The sequence below is a fragment of the Carlito syrichta genome, unplaced genomic scaffold (genome assembly GCF_000164805.1).
Source record: "Carlito syrichta isolate Samal-C Ts95f unplaced genomic scaffold, Tarsius_syrichta-2.0.1 Scaffold301696, whole genome shotgun sequence".
Lineage (NCBI taxonomy): Eukaryota > Metazoa > Chordata > Mammalia > Primates > Tarsiidae > Carlito > Carlito syrichta.
Window position 1 is genome coordinate 252967 of NW_007245792.1, and position 12566 is coordinate 265532.

Below are 12566 nucleotides of genomic sequence, written 5' to 3' on the forward strand. Positions count from 1 at the left end.
AAGTCTTTAGAGGACATGTCTTTTTCAGTAGCTGGCTTCAGCTACCAGATTTCCAGAAGAGCCTCTGAGAATCCATCCTCCCAGCTTTTGTAGTGTCTACACTGAACTTGGCACTGTTAGACAGCTGAAGCACAAAGTTGTTTAAGTTAACAGAATGCCTTTCTAGAATAAGGTCAGAACAAAGTACAAAGATCCATCTTAATAAATTTCTGCCCCAAACTTTTTTTATTCAACTAAAGTACGGCCAATTGAAAAGAAAAAATATCCCACTAAGACTTGGGATCTAAGCTGGACAAGGTGGCTCACATCTATAATTCCAGTACTTTGGGAGGCCTAGGTGAGAGGATTACCTGAGCCCATAGGTTCGAGACCAGCCTGGGCAACTTGGTCAGACCTCGTCTCCACAATAAATCAAAAAATTAGCCGAGTGTGGTGGCATGCACCTGTAGTTTGGGCTACTTGGAAGGTTGAGGCAGATGGATCGAGGATGCGGTGGCCATAAGCGTGCCACTACACTCCAGCCTGGGCGACAGAGTGAGACTCCAATGCGAAAAAAACCAAAAAACCAGATTTGGCATCTGTCTTCACCCTTCATATCTAAGTGGATTGTGTTACTACTTTGACCAAGGCAGTGGCTGTTCAGGACCCAGAACTTAAGAAACTGACAGCTTCCATTCCTCTCTCTTGGAACACTTGGCTGCTCTTGGCTGCCTGAAACTCCATGTAAGAAGTCCTAGTACTCTGCTAGAGAAACCCAGTGGTGAGATTCTGACTGTGAGGCAGATTCACTGTGCTCTACTTATCTACTTCTCTGATGAAACAGCACACACTCACATGCAGCCGTTTATATGAAGTGGGTTTATTACTTAAAGATAGGCAGCAAGATGCTGAAGATCCATTGTGTGCCAGTCCTCCAAGGCTCAAGAAAGTAGACATAGTCTCAGCTTAAGTTCCCCGCTTACACCACAGCTGAGGGACTTTGAGAGGCAGCCTATCCCCGTTTATATATGCCAGGTGTAATGTCATTCACTAGGCTAAAATTCTGAAGAACCATTCTGCTTCCAGGATGGAGAGGGGAAAATCCCAGGCTTTACCCTAATCCTCACATAATGTTTCAGTCAATGATGGATTGCATATATAAAAGTGGCCTCATAAGATTACAATGGAGCTGATAATTCTCTGTCACCTCATGATTTTGTAGGTGTCATAATATCTTAGCACAAGGTATTACCTGTGCAAATATATGATTAAAAAAGAAAGCAAGCCGGGCTCGGTGGCTCAGCCTGTAATCCCTCGCCTTTGGGAGGCTGAAGTGAGTGAATTGCCTGAGCCCGTGGGTTCGAGATCCTCCTGGGCAGCGAGACCTCATCTCTACAATAAATCAAAAAATCAGCCGGGCGTGGTAGCGCGTGCCTGTAATTTCGGCTACTTGGAAGGCTGAGGCGGAAGGATCGCCGGAGCCCAGCAGGTCGAGGCTGTGGTGGCCAGGAGAGGCCACTGCACTCCAGTCTGGGCGACAGAGTGAGACTCCAACTCAAAAAAAAAAAAAAGAAAGAAAGCAACCCCTGTAATCTAATCCCAGCACTTTGGGAAGCGGAGGTAAGAGAATTACCTGAGCTCAGCCGGGCATGGTGGCACACGCCTGTGGTTCCAGCTTCTCAGAAGGCTGAGGTGGAAGAATCACCTGAGCCCAGCAGGTCAAGGCTGTGATGACCATGAGCATGGCCACTACACTTTAGCCTGGGCAACAAGGTGAGATTCCAAATGGAAAAAAAAAAAAGAAGAGAAAAGAAAGCAACCAAGCAAACCACAATGGTCATATTTCTGGAAAGAGTGACATAGGCTCAAGAAGAGCCTCAGGCAAGTTCTCCAAAGAAGGCATTGTTATCATAGGAGATGACTGCTCCATGCGTGTTACTGTCCCAAAGATCTTCCAGTAGGACAAGAACGGAGGTGGATGACAATGATAACGATGATTCTGACCTAGTGTAGGCCTAAGCTCATGTGTGCGTTTGTGTCTTAGTTTTTAACAAAATGCTTAAAAACAAAAAAGAAATGAAAACAAATTTTAGAAATAGGAAATAGCTTATAGAGTAAAGGTATAAAGAAAGAAAATGGGCAACCTTCTCGGTCCCCTCTTGCTCTGGGAGCTTTTCTGTCCTCTCAGTAAATTTTACTTTAAAAAAAAAAAGAAAGAAAGAAAATATTTTTGTACTCTATAATATGTTTGTGTTTTAAGCTAAGTGTTACTACAGAAGAGTCAAAGTTTTTAAAAATTGAAAATACTATAAAGTAAAAAAGTTTAGTAAGCTAAAATTATTTTTTTTTCATTTTAAAGATGTGGGGTACAACTCAGGATTAAGTACATATGTGGTCATTGTACAGGTAAAGTTTGAGCCTCAGCTGGGCTCAGTGGCTCAGCCTATAATCCCACGCCTTTGGGAGGCTGAGGTGAGTGGATTGCCTGAGCCCACAGGTTCGAGACCCGCCTGGGCAACTTGGCAAGGCCTCATCTCTACAACATATCAAAAAATTAGCCGGGCATGGTAGCACATGCCTGTAGTTCCAACTACTTGGAAGGCTGAGGCGAAAGGATCGCCGGAGCCCAGCAGGTCAAGGTTGCGGTGGCCGGGAGAGACCACTGCACTCCAGTCTGGGTGACAGAGTAAGACTCCAAATCAAAAAAAAAAAAGAAATAAGACTATGACTGGGCATGTCGGTTCATACCTGAAATCCCTTTGGGAAGCCTTGGTGATAGGATCTCTCTTTTTTTTAAAGTGAGAAAACAGGATTATTGAGAGGATAGAGAAGGTCCCACAGTAGGAAGGGACCTGAAGGGGTTGCCCCTGTAGGATCTCTTGAGACCAGGAGTTCAAGACATATAATGAGATCTCCCCCGCCCCTGGGAAACATATAATGAGATCTCCCCCGCCCCTGTCTCTAAAAAAAAATTTTTTTAAAAAGAAGTAAAACTGAAATGATCATATTTTGAGGTCCTTAAATTCAAAAGAAAGCAGTGCATACTGAATCTAGAAGCAGGGGGCCATCACTGGCAGCTGTTGGAGCCATGTTTTGGCAGGGGTGAGGTCTGATAGCACCGAGAGACTGAGAACAGAGATACTAGGTCAAAGCCTTACAGGTCCTCCTGAAACCAGGGCACAGGTACCTGATATGAAACCCCGGATAAACGTTCCCAAAGTGTTGGTTGGCTCACTGACAAGTAACTGAAAGCATTTCTGTTATGTTAAAACAGAAATAGATGGAGAATACTGCAAAATGCATAACTTTTTAAGATACCCAGAATCGTTCAAGAAATTTCTCTGAGGTGGGTAGAGAAAGATGTACTCCCTGCTCTGGGCTCCGTTCTCCTAAAGCGTGTCCTCCTCCCTGCCTCTTGTGTTTCTCTGTTGTTAGAGGGACTTTGGGAGAAAGTCTTCAAATAATGGTCAAAAATAAATCACTGCAGAGAATGTTTATTTATTTATTTATTTTAGTTAGAGTCTCACTCTGTCGCCCAGACTGGAGTGCACTGGCATGTCCATGGCTACCACAGCCTCGACCTGCTGGGCTCAGGTGATCCTTCTGCCTCAACCTTCCAAGTAGCTGAAACTACAGGCACCGCCACCACACCTGGCTAATATTTCTTTTTCTTTTCTTTTTTTTTTTTTTGAGTTGGAATCTCACTCTGTCACCCAGGCTGGAGGGCGGTGGCACACTTACGGCCATCACAACCTCGACCTGCTGGGCTCAGGCTATTCTTCCACCTCAGCCTTCCTAGTAGCTGGAACTATAGGCACATGCCACCATGCCCGGCTAATTTTTTGATTTATTGTAGAGACGAGATCTCACCAGGTTGCTCAGGCTGTTTTCAACCAGTGGGCTCTGTCAGTCCTCTCGTCTTGACCTCCCAAAGTGCTGGGATTATAGGTGTGAGCCACCACGCCTGGCCCAGGTGTACCACATTTTATCTTTTATACCATATCTTACTGCACCTTTTCTATGTTTAAATATGTTTACATACACTAATACTTACCATTCTGTTACAATTGCCTCAGTATTCAGGACAGTAATATGCTATGTAGGTTAGTAGCTTAGTAACATACTATCCGGGTGTGCAATTGGCTGAACTATATCTGTAGAAACACTCTATGATGCTCATACAATGACAAAGACACCTAGTGATGCATTTCCCAGAACATATCCCTGCCCTTAAGTGATGCATGATTGTAATTAATTTTTTTTTTTTTTGAGTTGGAGTCTCATTCTGTTGCCCAGGCTGGAGTGCAGTGGCACGCTCACGGCCACTGCAGGCTCAACCTGCTGGGCTCAGGTGATCCTTCTATCTCAGCCTTCCCAGTAGCGGAATTACAGGCACGTGTCACCACACTCAGCTAATTTTTTAATTTATTGTAGAGATGAAGTCTCACCAAGTTGCCCAGGCAGGTCTCAAACCCGTGGGCTCAGGCAATCCTCTCACCTAGGCTTCCCAAAGTGCTAGGATTACAGGCGTGAGTTACTGCACTCAGCCTAAATGTCTGCTGTTTTAAGCCATGAAATTTTGGGATGGATGGCTATAGAGGCATAGATCATTAGAATAAAAAGTATGGCTGAAAAGGTGCTTGTAAATACTATTTTTATAAATCTGCCATAATTTCTCCTTAATTTACTTTATAATTTTAGAGCTACCTTCTGTTCTTTTTGGTGAGTACTTTAAGAATTGTTGTCCCTTAAGCCCCTCTGTTAAGAAACTAATGAGCTGAAAACATAAGCTTCTGTTCATTTGGGAGTTTCACACTAAAAATGCAGTAAAATGAATAATTTTGTATTAAAAACAATATAAAATACAGATCTTCCTCTTCTCTCTTTTTCTCACTCCTATTTCATCTACTAAATAAAGCATTTAAGTAAAACATTTACGGTCTGGTGTTTTACAGCTACTAGGACACATTTTGCTTTTGTACATTTTTTTAAAAACCTGAGGGGAAGCCTCTCCACAGTGGCTCCGTTCCAAGCTTGGTTCACCTAATGCCTACTGGGCAGAGTGGGTGAAGCTATTTGTGGGTCTGTAAAGCATTTGGGATCCTCCTGGGTAAAATGTGGAGTTGGAATTATAAGACCATTATCATTAACAATTGGCAGGAGCCTCCTCTCATTTCTCCTGGAGAGAGTACAGGGGTTGTGGGATGTTTCCTTTAATTGCCATATTGACCTCACCTGACAGAGACTCACACTTTCCAAGAGGGAGCCCACTTCTCAGCTCTCTGAGGTCCAAGCACCCATCTGCTCTGAGCAGCAGGGGCACAGTCTAGGGTGGAGAAATGAAATTCCTTTGCCAGACAAAACAGTGATAATAGTTGAAGATTATTACCCAGAATGTTGCTTCAGGAGAATTAAATGTGAGAAATGTCATAGAATGAAAAAGAGAGGCTGAGCACGGTGGCTCAGCCTGTAATCCCAGCACTTAGGGAAGCCGAGGCAAGAGGATTGCCTGAGCCCATGGGTTCAAGACCAGCCTGGGCCACATGGCAAGATATCATCTCTACAATAAATCAAAAAATTAGCTGGGCAAGATGGCGTGAGTCTGTGGTTCCAGCTACTTTGAAGGCTGAGGCAAAAGGATCGCCTGAGCCCAGCAGGTCGAGGATGCAATGGCTGTGAGCACTGTACTCCAGCCTGGGCAACAGAGTGGGACTCCGACTCAAAAAAAAAAAAAAAAAAGAAAAGAAAAGAAAGAAAGAAAGAGATGACATAAGAATCTCAACACTTTGGGAGGCCAAGGCAGGAGGATTGCTTGAGCACGGGGGTTCGAGACTGGCATGGGCAACACGGCAAGACCTTGTCGCTACAAAAGAAAAAATTAAAAAATAAAATTAGGTGGGGTGTGGTGGTACATGCCTGTAGTCCCAGCTACTTGGGAGGCAGAAGAATCGCCTGAACCCAGAAGGCAGAGGCTGCAGTGAGCTGTGATTGTGTCACTGCACTCCAGCTTGAGTGACAGAATGAGACCTCGACTAAAAGAAAAAAATAGCATAGTGTGGTGGTATGCACCTGTATTCCTAGCTACTTAGGAGGCTGAGGTGAGAGGATCACTTAAGCCCAGGAGTTGGAAGTTGCAATGAACCATGATTGCGTCACTGCACTCCAGTCAGGGCAAAAAAGACAGACCTCAACTCTTTTTTTTTTTTTAATCAATTTTTTTAATTATGATGTTGTGGGGTACAGTTAAGGGTAAGGCATACAATTACGTTTCATTCAGGCACCCTGTTGATAAGAGGTGTTTCCCCGTCCCCAGACAGATATTTGCTACTGTTAATCCCATCTTCCCCCCCGCATAGTTTCCCAGTACCGTCAGTCATTTTCTTAGAGTATTACATTGAGACCTCAACTCTTAAAAACAGAAAAGAAAAAAGGCAGCGCGTTCGGTGGTCCTGCGGACCTGTCTCTTGCTTCAACAGTGTTTGGACGGAACAGACCCGGGAACTTCCTCTCTTCCGGCCTCCCGCTGCCCTCCGATCTCCTCTCCATTGCAACCTCCGAGACCACCTTCTCGGCCACCTCCTGTTTCTGGGACCAGCCAACACGGTTTTGCCGACCCACTGCGAGCTCCCAGGTTCGCCCAAGGTGGAAGCAGCCGCCAACCGCAACCGCATAGTCAGTTTGCAACTGCGGGCCTCTACACTTACCTCTCTCTGGGTTTCCATTTTGAGCACGACGATGTGGCTCTGGAAGGCGTGGGCCACTTCTTCCGCGAGTTGGTGGAGGAGCAGCGCGAGGGCGCCAAGCATCTCTTGAAGATGCAAAACCAGCGTGGCGGCTGCGCCCTCTTCCAGGATATCCAGAAGCCCTCTCGAGATGAGTGGGGTAAAGCTCTGGACGCCATGGAAGCCGCCACGACCTTGAGGAAGAACCTGAGCCAAACCCTCGTGGAACTTCATGCCCTGGGATCTGCCCGCACAGACCCCCATCTCTGTGACTTCCTGGAGAGCCGCTTCCTAGAGGAGGAAGTGAAACTCATCGAGAAGGTGGGCGACCTCCTGACCAACCTTGGCAGGCTGGCCGGGCCGGAGGCTGCACTGGGCGAGTGTCTCTTCGAAAGGCTCACCCTCAAGCACGACTAGGAGACCAGCAGCCTCTGGGAGGCCCCTCTCAAAGTGTCAGGCCTTCTTCTGCCTGAGCCTCCCCCTCCAGCCACTAGGCAGCTTTTTAACCACCCTGGAGCCCTTTCCCAAACCCTGGACCACATGGAAATAAAGCTTTTTGCAGCAAAAGGAAGGAAGGAAAGAAGGAGGGAGAGAGGGAGGGAGGGAAAGAGGGAGGGAGGAAAAAAGATGACAAAGGAAAAGAGATGACAAACGTGGAATCTGATTACTTTCTGATACAAAAGTTGCTGCTGTTTCCGCATCTGCATACTATGCTGATAAATGTAGACATAGATTCATTGCTTTAAAAAAATCAAACAAGCAAATAAACAATAAACTAGACGTAAGGGCTTGGGAAGAAAAATATTTTCCTTCGGTGAGGGTTCAGGAAACAGTGATCCAACACTGAAATAAATACTCGAAAAACACAAGAGCAACAAACAGTGAAAACATACTCTAGTAGAATGCTTGCTTTTGTCCAGGCCTCTTCAAAGTACTTATATATTAAAATATATTTCATCCTCCACAATGGCTCTGTGAGATAGGTTTGAGTCAAAGTCTTACTCTGTCACTCAGGCTGGAATGCAGTGGCATGATTATGACTTACCATAGCCTCAAATTCTTGGGCTCAGGTGATGCTCCCTCCTCAGTCTCCCAAGTAGCTGAGACTACAGGTGTGTGCCACCATATCTGGCTTTTTGTGTGTGTGTGTGTGTAGATGGGGCCTTGTTATGTTTTTTCTAGGCTAGTCTTGAACTCTTTGGCTCAAGCAATCTTCTCACCTTGGCCTCCCAAAGTGCTGGGATTACTGGTATGAGCTACTATACCTGGCTGAGATAGGTATTACTAACAGATCCATCTTACAAATAAGGAAACTGGGGCATTGAGAGGTTAAGTGATGTGCGTGAGTTTACACAGCAGTAGAAAGTGAAGCCAGGCTTTAAGTCAGGACCCTAGCTTGAGAGTCTAGCTCTGCACTCTTGCATGTATTGGCCAGAGTTGGAATCCTGGTTGCACCACTTTCTAATCTGTGACCCCTGAAGACCTCACTTAATTTTTCAGAGCCGTTTTCCTCATCTGTAAAAGAGGGTTGCAGATACCTAGCTTATGAAATTTCTACAAGAATTACACATTTGATGCCTGGCCCATAATAGGTTCTCAGCAGGCCGGGCGTGGTGGCTCACGCCTATAATCCCAGCACTTTGGGAGGCCAAGGTGAGAGGACTGCCTAAGCCCACGGGTTCCAGACCAGCCCGGGCAACTTGGCGAGACCTCATCTCTACAATAAATCAAAAAAGTAGCCGGGCATGGTAGCACTTGCCTGTAGTTCCAGCTACTTGGAAGGCTAAGGTGGAAGGATCGCCTGAGTCTAGCTGGTCAAGGGTTACTGTGGCCATGAGTGTGCCACTGCACTCCAGCCTGGGCACAAAGTGAGACTCCTACTAAAAAAAGAAAGAGAGAGAGAGAAAAGAAAGAAAGAAAAAGGTGCTCAGCAGACAGTTTCTTCCAAATTCCCAGCTATGACCCGTCTTGTTTCACCCACTCTTTTCTCTCTCATTCTTGCTCTTTCCTCTTCTTTCATCCTCTCCCTCTTTGGTTCATTAGTAGCTGCCTCATGTGCTTAGGGCTGTCTGCATCCATAAAGGCATTAGAGCTGGCTCCCTGCCTTCCAGCTGGGGGTGGTGCCAAAAGCAGGGAGGATGATGCTTGGAACCACTGCCACACTCAGCCCTTCCTCCCTGTCATCCGAGACAATGCTGCAAAAGGTCATTGGGTATGAAGGCTGACTGAGGCTCTGCGGTGGGAAAATAACTGTTGCTCCAAAGATCAAAATGAATCCAATGGGGAGTTCGAGCAAGCCCCTGCAGGAAATGCTGGTACCAGGACTGAGTCGTTCCAAGGCCGTCCATTTGGTGTCAACCCCATTGTCACAAAGTCCGATTACGGATTCGTCTGCATGAGGCCCCTGGAACTAGAGCTGAGGAAACATCAGCTGGGCTGGCACAGTCTTTATTTCTTTCATATCCCCCTTGTCAACAGTTTGAAAGTGAGATGGCTAATTTTGTGCCTGACAAGAAAGGACGGATCATTTTCTCAGATGCTGTTATCAGCAGAGTCAGAGCTGGTACACTCTCGGAGGGAGTCCCTGAACCACAGGTTACTGGCAGGCGGACAAACACTCGCTGACAGCCATTTGTGACCAACTATGAAACACCATCTGCTGTGGTTGTGGGAAGGAACGGCTCCAGCGACCGACAGGAATTATAGAGCCCTTTCCTGTGTTAACTCAAGACAGTATTTAGGTAGCCCTGAGGGAAAATCAATGTCGTACTCCTGGATAGTATATATCATGCAGATTTGTACGTATATACATTTTAGAATGTTGATGTTTTTCTGGAAGTGAAAAGATCCAAATCCATCTTCACAGAAAATCCAAAATTAAATCACCGTATCCAGCAAAATAACATTGTGAAGTAAAAACAGCCTAGAACAGAATCAAGTTTCTTTGGAGATTTGAGCCAAATTGTGCTTAAACATTATCAAAAGAATGACAAAGACTGGATTGACATGTCTTTGATGTTTTAATATGAGGTTTAAAAATCTTATTTTCCTATGAGGCGTGGAGCTGACAATTTCTGGAAAGAGCTCTGCTTTACAATTCAAGATGAATGTCAAGAAAGTACTGTTGTTTATCATGAATAATAGAAACACTTTACTAGGAGGAAAGGCTTCAGGTCTTAAAGATACTTAGGAAAAGAAATCTTCTTGCTCATTAACTTTAATAAGGCACACAGCCAAAGGTGTATGCCAACCCTCTCCCTCTCTGGGCAGAAGCCTGGGCTTTCACTTTTAGGAGTCTTAATAGTCCTGTCTCATGTTTAAGTAATGAGAGCTGGCATCAACTTATCTGAAGTTTAGCTGATCTTGCATTTATCCTTATAGGCCCAGGAAAGATTGTAAAACACAGGTTTTAAAGCCAACAACACAAGCAAATTAGATAGATAGATAGATAGATAGATAGACAGACAGACAGACATATGCATAGTTTCACAGCAGAAAAATGCCATCATTATTGACTCTCTGCTTGAACTAAGGATGCTTGGCAGGAATTACAAGATTTGCTAGGTGGAAACACTTAATATGGATTAAAACATCTGATTCCTGATACAGATTAAATATCTAGGTACCAACTAGCTACCAACTGGAAAGCCAGTTCATGACTTCATCATTCTGGTTAAAACCTACCGGAATGTCCATGCCCGTGTCTTTTCTAAAGTCTTAGAATGGAAGAGACGGTGGATGTGTGTCCTTGCATTCTAATCTCCTGGAAGAGAAAAGAACTGCTGTTCTGAAGCTGAAATCCAATAACCTCGAGTGAAGACTTCAGATCATCCCTGAAATCTGTGCCTCGGGGCGGGGGGGCGGAGGTGGCAGCTCAGGCCTTTATGAATCCCATTATACCAAAGCGTGGGCATGGCCTGCTCATGGGAACATAACACATCAGTGATGGGGGATAAGGAAAAAAGATTTAAATGTGCTTTCACTTATGGCCGTGCAATATGAAAAACAAATCTAAACATTTGTCTGTAGAATCAGGTGATGACTGGCTGGCTGCTGTCTCAAGGGGAGCAGGGAAATGGTCCATGCACCTGCCACCTAATTCAGTTTAAAACCTGACACATTTACCAAGAGTGGGCTGGCATAATGAAGTTCATTCAGGCTGTCAGCGGAGTCAATAACTTATCCCCAACTGCTTTTGTTTCAGCAGCGGCAGCGCCTCTGATCAGGCTGAGGTACTTATTCAAGTAAAATTTATTTTCAATTGCCGGCCATAATGCCAGGGGCACAAGCCTGGCTTTGACAGGACCTTTTGCTCAAGGCTACACTATTGTTAAAGTTTGTGCCCATTGTCTGGGGTCTTTGATCTGTCAAAGCTGCTTAACAAGCTGGTTAAAAACTGTTTCAGATAACAGGTGTGTCCTTTGAGGGCACAGGGACATTTTTCAGCTCCTTTAAAAGATTGGTTTGAGAATTGACTAAAATTTACAAGCCAGTTGGTGGTGATATATGTAAAGCACTTTGAAAACAAAGTGAGATTTAATGTCTTTAAGTCCTTAGATTTCTGTAACAAGCAACCTTTTTCAGTGAGAGATTTAAGAGACATGTTTGTTTTGTTTTGTTTTTAATCAGGTCAACTGTTAAATTATTTGGATGTAGATTTGTATGGAATTAGGGCCAAAGTCCAATGCACACCAGTGGTGTGACAGGCCACTGCAACACCCACAGAAAAGGTGGTCGGCCAGTGGTCAACCAGTTATACCTAAAAATTTGAAAGTCTTCTAACTATCAGGCGGGCGTGGTAGCGCGCGCCTGTAGTTCCAGTTACTTGAAAGGCTGAGGCGGCAGGATCGCCGGAGCCCAGCAGGTCGAGGCTGCGGTGGCCGGGAGGGGCCACTGCACTCCAGTCTGGGCGACAGAGTGAGACTCTAACTCAAAAAAAAAAAAAAAGGAAATCTTCTAACTTCCAGAAAGGGCAACCTTGCCAGCAAAAGACGATAGACATACATACAGTTTTCCTTTTCCAAACTCTCATACTGAAAAAAAAACTAAGATATTACAGAAGTTCTTTTTGGTGGCCAAATTACTTCCTCCTATGTTTCAGAAGCCCCTCATATTTATTTGAAGGGAAATACATTCTCAGCTGCCCCTTTTCAAGTCTGTCACAAACTGTCTTCTCCTTCTCTTCTATGGCAGTCATTTTGTTTTGACTGAAGATTAATGGGGCTAAAAAAAAGGTGGGGCTTGAACCAGGGACACAATTGGGTCATTTACGCTATTCATCTGCATAAAGCTGCCTCAAGTTCACCAAACCTTCTTTGGAAAGAGCAGAAATTAGAGTGAGCCTTAACTCCACTTGCAAACCTTGGCAAAATGCTTTCCGCCAAACACCTAGCTTTCCAGATATTTCTAAATTGGGTCAAAAATCAGAAGGTCAAAGAGCCCAACAGTATCTTTTTAGTTCAAAAACCACCTCTGAAGGAAGTAATCAATAAAATTAACCTAAAATAATTATTTTTTTTATTACTAAAAAGTTAAGTCTGAATGCAGGTATTGTACCTTTAAAAAGTTTCTTTAGGCATCTCTAAAAGAGGAGGTTAAAAAAAAGACAAAGTAGGAAATTGATATTTTTAAAAATATCTTTTGAAACATGATTCTTATTGTCCACACCCCAAAACAAAACAAAACAGAGGAAACACAAAGTGTTTATTACATGTAAAAACCCCAGCCGGGCTCAGTGGCTCAGCCTGTAATCCCGCGCCTTTGGGAGGCTGAGGTGAGTGGATTGCCTGAGCCCGCAGGTTCAAGACCCGCCTGAGCAGCGAGACCTCATCTCTACAATAAATAAAAAAATCAGCCGGGCATGGG

At 44.7% G+C, this 12566-nt stretch overlaps 1 pseudogene; it reads left to right on the forward strand.

Annotated features, from left to right (window-relative positions):
* LOC103257411 overlaps positions 1-7118 on the forward strand; it is a 9018-nt pseudogene extending 1900 nt beyond the window's left edge.
* The last annotated feature ends 5448 nt before the right edge of the window (positions 7119-12566 follow it).